The sequence below is a fragment of the Emydura macquarii genome, unplaced genomic scaffold, assembly GCF_026122565.2.
Source record: "Emydura macquarii macquarii isolate MOO-44397 ecotype Brisbane River unplaced genomic scaffold, CSIRO-AGI_Emac_v2 contig_18, whole genome shotgun sequence".
Lineage (NCBI taxonomy): Eukaryota > Metazoa > Chordata > Testudines > Chelidae > Emydura > Emydura macquarii.
This window is the reverse complement of record NW_027130155.1, coordinates 3,341,201-3,352,044: the sequence shown is the minus strand read 5'-3', so window position 1 is coordinate 3,352,044 and position 10,844 is coordinate 3,341,201. Positions and strand designations below refer to the sequence as shown.

Genomic DNA, 10,844 nt, shown 5'->3' with positions numbered 1-10,844 from the left:
CCTTGTTCCAGGTGTTTCTAAACCTCCAAGTGCCAGAAGCTTGTAATAGATGACTGAGGATGGATCACTTGATAGTTGCCCTGTTGTGTTCATTCCCTCTGAAGCATTTGTCACTGGCCGCTGTCTGAAGACAGGAAACTGAACTAGATGGATCATTGGTCTGACCCAGTATGGCTGTTCTTATGTTCTTGTTTTCATAATAAAAACACGATGTTTAACAGACACCTTACATCTTAGGATCTTATGAGAGTGAAGGTTTGGGGAGCGGGTCTCTTCCTGAGCTGGACAAACACTCACACCCATCTCAAACTGTCACCAGTGAAAAGGGAGTTTGTGAAATTCCACAAACACTGTATTTTAGTGAACTCAATAGTGTGAGGTGCAAGGTCTGAGCAGTGCATTTTAACTTGCACATTTTTATTCATATGCAAATTTGAATACTAACAGAAAAATCAGACTACTTTGAACCAAACCAGCAAAGTTTTGCCAAGCTGATTTTTGAAAGGCCCCTACAACTTTTACAGTTTTAAGACACCATTTTAAATGAAAAAATATTAAAACTCTTTCTCACTTTTATTTTCTTAAACTATCTTTCTATAAAATTAACCTCTTTATTTATTCCTTTAGGCTTTTGTGTGTAGTCTGAGGCAGGTTCGTTCAAAATCCTCTCTGGTCTCAGTGTGTGGTATCTTTGGAACTCCTTATGCTCAGCTGAGCTGAGTGGCATTTAAGAGGCCTGCACGTTGTTAGCAGGCTTCTAAATCCCCCTGCAAATTCTGGCAAATTCCAAGGCTGTCCTTTTCTCAGTATGGGGTGGGTGGGCTAATTACAAACCTATTTAAACATTGTGGGTTCAAGGGTTTGGTTTAACCTTGAACATTATTTGGTTCACTTCGTACTTAGGAGATGCCATCAAAAGAGGAGAAGAGAGGGTCAGAGAGGACATAACTAATGTGAAAACAGAGTGAAAATTGGAGCAGAGAGTGGGCAGATGGAAAACATAAGAGTAAGGTTGAACCCCCTCTGAAAGATTGGGGGGGGAGTGAAAACATTCTAATGACAAAATGAAGAATCTATGACACTGAATACCCATTTGTCATATCCTATCTTTATGTGGGGGAGGAGGAAGGGATTCTGGCTAGCTTTCATACATTGTACAGGCTCTCTTTTAGTTAGAATAACTTTTTTCATTGAATCACCCTTAGGAAATAACCCTGCTGGATTTACACCATAAAAGACGCTGTAATGCTACAGAGACAATTAGCATGGCCTCTGCACAAGCATGGCATGAATATTTGCAAAGCATTGCTTTTATTTTTGTAAAGGATTTAAATTGCAGGAATAAAAGGTTCATATACTAGACTAGAGCAAGTTCTGTGAACTCTGTTAACCCAAAAGAGTACTTCAAGCGGTTTGCCAAATCTCAAACTCCACAAGGTTCAACCATCTCTAATTCTCACTTCAGATGAGTGTCCACATAGGAAGTGCAAAAAAAGAGACAGGACAGGGAAGTATGCAGCCACCATCACTGCCCAAATATCTAGCATCCCCATCTGTGAAAAGGAAGTCATGTGGTAATCATTCCTCTCCACAACTCTACTTCCCCTCTTCTAAGTAGGGCACAATAGCAGCTTACTTCTGTCCCTCAATCCCCATGCATACCTGAGAAAGGAATTAATAAGTCCAGCAAAGATAGCAGAGGCCAATGGCATCTCCTTCTCTATCTAACAACTATATCATGAGAAAAGCACAGGAAAATCCACTGTCCTCCCAGTCCTCCAACCTGACCCACAGGTTGGGAAACCCAGCAGCTCTTCTTCTGCCCTCCTGTTGGACTGAGGTTGGGAAAACTTAGGGCATGTCTACACTAAACAGTTGAGTCGACATAAGGCAGCTTACATCGACCTAACTATGTAAGCATACACGCTACAATGTTCCTCTCGCTGCTGTAACTCGCCCTCTATGCCGACCTAGTAAATCCACCTCAACAAGAGGCGTAAGGCTTAGGTTGACATAGTTCAGGCGACGCTAGTGTCTGTATAGACACTGCCTTACTTGCCGTCCTGTTGGCTGTCAGGGTAGCTGACAAGAATGTCAATTTCACTGCTCCTAGGGTCCTTGTTTGGAAATTGAAGGGGAGAGAGGTGGTGTTCCTGCTGTGAGCCCCACAGTGCTGACAGCTGGAGCCTCGCTGCTGGCTGCTAAGAACCCAGGCTGTGGGTTCCTCACAGAGCTCCCAGCTGGAGCCCAGCTGCTGCTGGGACTTGGGGAGCTGAGAGCCTGGGCAGCAGCCAGGCTCCAGCTGAGAGCTCTACGGGGAATTGGGAGCTGAAAGCACGGGCTCTGAGCCCCCCACCCTGCCCCTCTTAAGTAGGTGCAAGCGCTCCTGGTGAGGACACACACCACCGAAAGAAGAAGGGCAGTGTGGACATGAAAAAAGCAGTAAATACAGTGGTGACTGTAAGACCCCCTAACATAGGTTGACTTAATTGTGTTGCGTAGACATGGCCTTAGTTTGATGCTAGGCCCAGTCATGGAGAGCCTGGGAGAAAATGGAGAGTGTTGCAGGGTTCCAGCAGTTATTAGTATGACTTTTGGGGCAGAGGGTGGGTGTCTCTACAGCCCCCGCTGCCTGATACACACACAGACTCCAATCTTCCACTGCATCTAATCGCAGGAGGTAAATATACTGATAAACTGGATATTTCTGCTAAAATGACCAGCAGTGAATAGTCAACATTGGCTTTTAAATTGTAATTACTGAACTTCAGCGCTTACCCCCGGTGAGATGAATGGAAAAGTTTACACCTCTTCTATTGTGTTTTTAGGGATGCAGTAGGCAGCAGCAGTGGCTCATATTTGAAAAGTTTCTCTGCCAACTAGAAGAGCCAGGAACTTACACCAAAAATTTCAATTGTCTGCAGTCAGGCGGTTGAATCCGCTACCTGGGGACGTAAGCAAGTGACTGGATTTTCAGAGTAATCGGTTAGGACACTTAGGCCTGCATCATGAAAGTCAATGTGAGCTTTGTCATGGACTTCAAAGAAGGTAAGATCAAGCCCTTACTTAGATGCCTCCATGTGGATTTAACTGTCTATTTTTAGGCACTCCAGTATGAAAATTTGGGCCTTTAAGTTTTTTTTAGAGATTCTGCAGAAACTAATGTGGGTTGTTCAGAATGGCCATTCTCTTCCTCTCCCCACATCTGTTGCTGAAAGTGATGTAAGAAGAATGATTTGGCCTTGTTTACACAAGAACTCTCACTGTGGTCTGACAGCCAGGAGATCCAAAGGGATAGGGATTTCTTTTCTCTTTTTCCCCCCATTTTTGTACAGGATTTATGCAATGCGAGCCTTGTATTTTGTCATCTGGGATTCAAAAGAGACATTTAAATAATGGATTTTGTTCAACTTATCTCATTGTCTGTGGAGCCAGCTAATCTGTGACATTGAAATAGAACTCATTTTTTCTTGCAGGCTATTTGCTTACATCATTGGAAAGGGGAAATAAGATATAGAGTTTAAACCAGGGGTGGGGAATCTTTTTTCTGCCAAGGGCCTGATGGTGGTACGCGGAAGACGGCTGAGTGTCCGCCGCCGAATTCCCCCCCGCCGCCGCCGCCATGAAACCGTGCTGCCGCCGAATTCCCCCCCACCGCCGAAAAGGGGAAAACGGCGGCAGGGTTTCAGCGGTGGGCACTGCCCCGTCATGGAACCCTGCCGCCGCCGTGAAACCTCGCTGCCTCCGAATTCCCCCCCGCCGCCAGGGCCAGACCAAATGATTTTGCGGGCCTTATACGGCCTGCGGGCCGGACGTTTCCCACCCCTGGTTTAAACACAGCGTGAAGGGTGGGGGATAAAATTTTATAGTTGCATTGATTTGTTGCTGCCACGGGTGAAGTTCAGTGAATGGGAGGCCAGTTTGTTATTTTATAGAAATATTTGTCCAGTGCTCTAGATGTTATTCTGAAACAATTTATATTTTTCTTTTCCTTCCTATATTTAGGCCAGATTCGGCCTCCATTACTCACATCAAGCAATGCCATACTTCCTGAGTAGTACCATCGATTGCAATGGGACTTAGTTGTAAGAATGACACAATGTAGCCTTTAGCATTTCGCACACATATAAGTGTGCAATCAGTCCAGGGCTCGTTGTATAACAATGAGAACTCTACCCAGTATTCTTAGATTCTATAAGGCTATGTCTACATTTATTGCAGCATGTAGAATACATGCACTGTATGCCACTCAGCAGGGGTATCCATAGCAATTTAGACAGAGAGGCACTGCTTATGCGAGTAAAGACATGCCGGACGTTAGGGTATGTATCCTACGCAGCCCTCTACATGCCCAACCAGTGCCTCCCCCACTGCAGCGGAGAAAGGTGCTGGCTGGGGGAGGCAGCAGAGAAAGGCTCCAGCAGCAAAACATTGATAACTATTCTTTGAGTATGGTCTTTCAGTTTTTGACAGTCTGTCCCTCTTTCTGCTGTCAGTAAGAAAAATCTCAGTCTTTTGTCCTCTCTTCTCACTTTCTATCATATTTTCTTCTTTTCCTTTATAGGTTAATATTTACTGAATTTACTGCAGTTATGCATCCATAATACTGAACTACTAAACTATCCCTTATAATGTGTTGATCCTGATCCTTAGACTGTGATCAACTTTTTTTGATTTACCAAAATCATAGTTCACACTCTGTTGTGTTTATTTTTGTTTTCATTGAGCTCCATATTAGATTATCCTGATATATGTAGCAGGATAATCTATTACTTTTCCTATCTTTATTAGAAGCCATTGTGCAAACTCTACTAAGTAGGGTAAAGCCGCATTGTGGATCTCAAAAATGTTTTTAACAAAATTTTGGAAAGATAGTTTGTGACTATGAGTGGACAATAATATGATTGCACCATAGTAATTTAGGAGTAATTCTACTGATGTGAATGAGTTACTTCAGATTTATTCTGGAGTAACAGAGTAGAATGTACTTGGGCCAGATTTTATTCTGAGCCAAACTGAATTTTCTGAGCATGTTCTTTGAATTCAGTTATTCAGCCATTCAATGCAGCACAAGAGAATACATTTTTTCTACATCATCATAGCCCAAATGGATCATCGCCACATTCCTGCATTAAAAAAAAAAAAAAAAGAAGGCATTTTTCCGTGGGTACCATTTAACAAGGCAGCAGTAGGGTAACCTATTCCTGCACCTAGATTTTGTTGTTATTTATTGGTAGTCTGATTCAAAATGTAGCAAGCAGAAGCAGATCTGGCCCTAAACAGTGCAAGGTCAAAGAAAGTGGCACATCCTGTCTATGGATGGCATGCAGCTCTGAACACTTAAAATTGCTAGGTCTTGAATAGTGATAAGCATTACAAAAAGTGAACATGATATTCAGTAGGTTTAGAGAATCCACAGGGATTAGGAGCCATACAAATGAGAACTACACTTTATATGCAGTAAAAATATCAAAGAGGAATTTTTTACTTTGAAATGTACCAGATTGCATGAAATGACAGGTATTACCCCCAAAAAGGAAAACAGGAGGGAAAATGTACACATACAATCTTTCAAGACGGCTAAAGTATAATTTAAATAGATTATCTCATAGCTTTCAATTCAGAATAGAATCCAAACATTAAAATAACAGTGGCCTCTGTGTGCAAGGGGGAGAGGAGCAGGAAGACAATATAAAAGTTCAGTCAACCATTGCATAACTCGGAAGGAACAAACGCAATTTGATCACCATATGTGGGTTTGGAAAAAACAAATTTCCCCCAGGTCAGATTGGCAGTGACTTTGGGTGAGTGGGTGCCTTTCTCTGTAATGTGTGGGTGCTGGTCACATGCCAGGATTACCTGGGCATATCTCACTTAATAATTTCTCTGCCACTGTGGGGGCCTTGAGCACTGTCTCCCTGTGGGACATAATAATTTAGTCTCTTGTACTCTGTAAAGTTGGTCTCGTTTTGTTTGCTGAGTAGAGCGTATGGGTACTGATTGGTGTTGGTGGCCTGTGATACACAACAGGTGAAGCTAGGTGATCTGGGGGTCCCTTCTGGCCTTAAACTCTATGATTCTAACTTTAATATGGCAAACACTGTGAGTACAAAGTGAAGCTCTGCGTGTCCCTCTGAGCTAGAATACAGCAGTTAAGCACATAAAAGCCAGTTAATATAAAACAACAGAGAGTTCAAAACAACCTCTCTCCCTCCCTGCAATGTTGATATGCCAGAAACTGTTAATGTAACAAAATAAGACACTGCCATTGCTCCAGGTCTGCTATTATATATGCACATATTTAAGTTTAAAAGTTAGGGATAGTAAAACAAATTAAAAGAGTTCAAACCAAGAGCAAATAAAACATTGAAGTGCTGTTCATTTTTCATACAAACAATGTATAATACCACCGGAATGGCACAGAAAAATACTAAGCACATGCCTGTGAATACCAAGCAGCAAAACCAAAAATATTGATTAAAATCACATCAAACTACACTCCTCATTCAAACATATAGCATACGATGTTGCACATTATGAAGTCTAACCATGCAAGTCCTCTGTGCCTGAGTCAAGGTAACCTTCTAGGCTTTAATCTCTTCTAGGACTTTTTAGAAATAATCCCTTAGCAAGCAGTTTCTTCATTATACACAGTTTTAGCTTCATTTGCCAGCCTATACTGTAAATCCTCCTCAGTAGAAAACTCCTTGAGAGACATCAACTTCTTCCTTCTCAACTAGGCTAATGCAACTGAGACCAAGATAGAACTGATTCTTTTATATTCCACTATCAGTTCATTTTCTTGTCTAGCAGGTACCTAGTACGTATGACCCGGAATTGATTTGTATTGATATGGATACATGTGTTTCCCTGAATAATTGAAGTTGCAGGCATGAAGTCAGCATACATGGTGCAAGAAGCTGACAGAGTTTGCAGTTTACACCCTTGAATAAAGTCTCATTTCAAAGATTTGCCATTCCCTCTGCATGTATATCACACTTCACAGTCTCTAAAAATCAACCCTCAACTACAAGAAGTGTTATAATCCCAAGATACTGTATAACTAAAATATTTCCAATGATTCAGGTCCAGATCCCTCAACTCACATTCTAAAACTAGGAAGGCCCATTTTCACTATAATCTTCCTCACTTGATGAGAGCAAACTGGTTTCTTTCTTAAACTCCCCAACTAGTGGCTACAAAAAAGCAGAGCTATGCAACACATTTGTTTGAAAATTAAACACAGACACATACAAATGACCTTTTGATGCAATCCAACCTTCATTTAGAAACTAGCAATGATTTGCGAGAGTCTTTGAATGCTCCATCCCGCCTTGCTTTATTCTTTAATGAGTCATTTGGAGAAAACTGTCTTCTTAAATGAATAATTTACCAAGTAAAATAGTCAAACCACAGACTTGTTTAGCTACAGTAAAGGAGATATTACAATGGTATAGTGTTTGAGAAGAATGCAACATTGCTAGTCAGGAGCTGAATTAAAGTTTGGGAAAGAAGACAGAAATTCTAGAAATAAATAAATAAATAAACCTCAAGCAAAACAAGCTGGAGTACTGGGGACAGCAGGGAAAGAACAATCTGAGTGAGTTAACAGCTTCTTACTGAGAAAATGTGTCCCTAAATTTGGGTGTGGAGAGCAATCATTTAGGAAGCATGGCTAAAAAAGAGGACATGAAAGTCGTGAGATGAAAGTTCAATTCCCAATTCTTTTACAGACTTGCTGTGTGACCTTAGACAAGTAATCTAACCTGTCTGTGTCTGTTTCCACATCTGTAAAATGGCGATAATATTGTAATAACAATAATCATATCTCCCTGGGAGGATTTATTTATTAACAGTCACAACATTTTTTGAAAGGTTCAAATGAAAAATGCTAGATGAGTGCAGAGAATTATTACGATAGGCACCGCAGCCAGTAATGGCTATTGTTGCCTGACACTTTCCATAATGAGATCCTATTTTCAGTTGTTTATAACTTTGCCAAACTTGAACCATTTCAGCTGAAGTTTTCCATGCCAGGTGACTACGTCAGGCTAACTTTTATTTTATTTATTTTATTTTCTTCATATACCAGTTAAAATGGTTCAGCCATTTCTGAGAATGAAGTTAAGAAAAATATGTTGTTTTGTGCATGTTAAAAAAATTCTTACAACCGTTTTGTAGAGAAGCTCTATTACCTCCATACTGTGGAGCAAAGATTTATAATTTTACCAGTGGTGGATGGGAGGAGTTGACATGGTGCCAGGGTTGTGACTTTTGCTGTTCCTGTGAAAATTCACACAAATTTGGACAGGTTATAAGCCTCTGAAAAATCTGTTAACACACGGTCAGTAGAGACTTGTTGGAGATTAGCAGCCAAATTCTCTGAAAATTCCATGTGCTCTGAGCATGCTCCATCCTGGGAATGCAGGGACTGAGCAGGACTATCCTTGCAATAACTGCTCCTGGGTGATGCGGATCGCCGTGGCACTGCGCACAGGATCTGAGAGGAGGTAGACTGTCTTATAATTAATGACTATACCATAATGCATACAAACAAAGGGGTGGAGTCCAGGCAACCCGAATTCTGGCCTTTCCTAATTTTTGAATGCTTGTCTTTTCAACCTAATGTTCTTTTAATGTAGTTTTTTGTAATGTAATTTATATGCTAAGGGTGGACATTAGATCTCATCAAAATGACCAGCATCCAAAGGCAATGTATGAATTTTTCTCAATGTTATCTCATAGTCATTTTAAATGGTTACTGAATTTGTAAAAATGTCTTTGAGAGCACCTTGACAACGAAATGCCTCATTGTTGCTGGACTAGTCATATGAGACAAAAACAATATTGAATGAGGCTATTCTTCAATTGATTGCATGTGACTGCAAGTTGAGCTGTTGTGATGCAACTTGTTCCAAGTATACAGTAAAGTGCATCTTTCTATTATAGATAGTGCTGGATTATCTGTAGGGACATTACTGTGAGTAGTGTTAAATGAAATGAAAGTAGACAAAATGTAGAACACAAGCTTAAATGATAAGCAATGAGCCCAAAAGAGTCTTCCTCCAGTGGGGCCCCTTTCAGATCCAGTACTGCAAACCCTAGCACTGGGGATGGCTCACAAGAGGCTGCAGTTCAGTATTGAGGGAGTATCAGTGGTGAAAAGAGATAGCGACCTCACCTAGCTACAAATCTTGTAGAACATGGAATCTTGCTTCAGGAGATGCAATTGATCACTGACATGCAACTTTCAGTTCCAGTCAATGCTGTAATGGCTCATCAACGTAACAAGCAGTATGGGATGGCATCTTACGTTAGGAAAGGATTGTCCACTATCACTATATTGACATCTGGTCCAAATGACATTAGAGAATGGCAGACAATAAAAGAGAATGAGTTTACATTGATTAGTGTCTACATGCCTCTGTCAGTTAACCGGCCAACCCCAGGTATACCCACCTTTCCAGATGCTTCCATCTACTGTGATGTCTTCAGTTGCTGACCTATAACTCCTCTACAACCCAAAGCAAATGCTAAGTTTTCACAGTAGCAAATGGACAACACCCAACATTGTCTTTTCATCTTCTGGGCAACTGCTGCCAGGGGTCATAAAGCGAAAGGTGCTTGAAGCTTTCCCAAAGTCTCAGCATCGGCCATCTTTGATCACCTGTGTCTGTCAATATCAATAAGAAACAGCTTACAGAAGGCCCAGTGAAATTTTTGGAAAGCTTAGTGGGAGGTCTTTCAAGCAGAACTAGAGAGGTCTTTCAGTGAACTGGGTGAGTTGGACTTCACAAATCCAACCAATATAAATAATTCCTACCAAATTTTCTGTGAATTAGTTCAGCCAGCTGCTATGAAATCAATCCCTAAAGGCTATTGCTGACAATATATTCCTGGGTGGTTGTCAGAGGCAATTAAGGTCGACCAGGAATTCAATATGCTGATAACAAATGTGATGCTGTTAATAAGAACAGGGAATCCATTCAACTGCTGGATGAAACTAGGTGCAATAGATGAAGAGAGACAAATGGACTTTATTCATTCTAGCCAGAAAGCCTGGCAGACCATCAAAATACATTTTGGAGATTCCAGCATCAGCAAAATGGAGTTTCCAGTCTCCGCAAATTCTATCACAACCCAACTAGTAGGTAATGACACTACACTGAACTTGGATAAGTCTTTCTGCTGTGTGGTCAAAGCAGAGGTTATGAAGAGGTGACAGGCTCTGAGTGTGGATTCAAACCTGATGGTTCCTTTTTCAGACAAAGAGATAAACCAGGCCATAAATCGTATGAAAACAGGAAAGGCTCCAGGCCTGGGTTATATCCATATAGAGTTCCTACTTCACCGAGGCCTGACAGCCAAAATCTGGCTACTTCAGTTTTTCAACCTATGTTTCCAGGACAACAGCATCCCAAAAATCTGATGCAGGGTAAAAATCGTAGACATTCTGAAACCAGAAAAACTGGTGGCAGATCCCAAAAGCTATCAAGCCATCCTTCTCCTTTGTGCCACACATAAGCTTATGGAGAGACAAATTCTGATGTGCATCAGTGAGGTTATCAAATCACAACTGCCTTCAAATGAAGATAGTGTACCCAAGATCAAATCATTTCCCTAATACAAGACGTTGCAGATGCCTTTGAGAAGGGCAAGAAAGTTGGTTCCATTCTGGTGGATATGTTAGCTTCATCTAAGTCTCTGGCATACAGGGCTGACCACCAAGTTGTCCCAGACTATTCCTTGTAAGCCCATGGTAAAGTTTATAATGGAAATCATAATGAATCAGTGCTTCATCTTACCAGCTGGAAACAAAGTCAGCTACCTTAGGCATCTCTATA

The 10,844-nt window shown here is 41.3% G+C and overlaps 1 non-coding gene across 1 annotated transcript; it reads left to right on the top strand.

Annotated features, from left to right (window-relative positions):
* Nucleotides 1–1,209: 1,209 nt before the first annotated feature.
* Nucleotides 1,210–1,317, top strand: LOC137163193 (U6 spliceosomal RNA). The gene has a single exon (XR_010922661.1). It is a non-coding gene; the product is annotated as a U6 spliceosomal RNA (small nuclear RNA).
* The last annotated feature ends 9,527 nt before the right edge of the window (nt 1,318–10,844 follow it).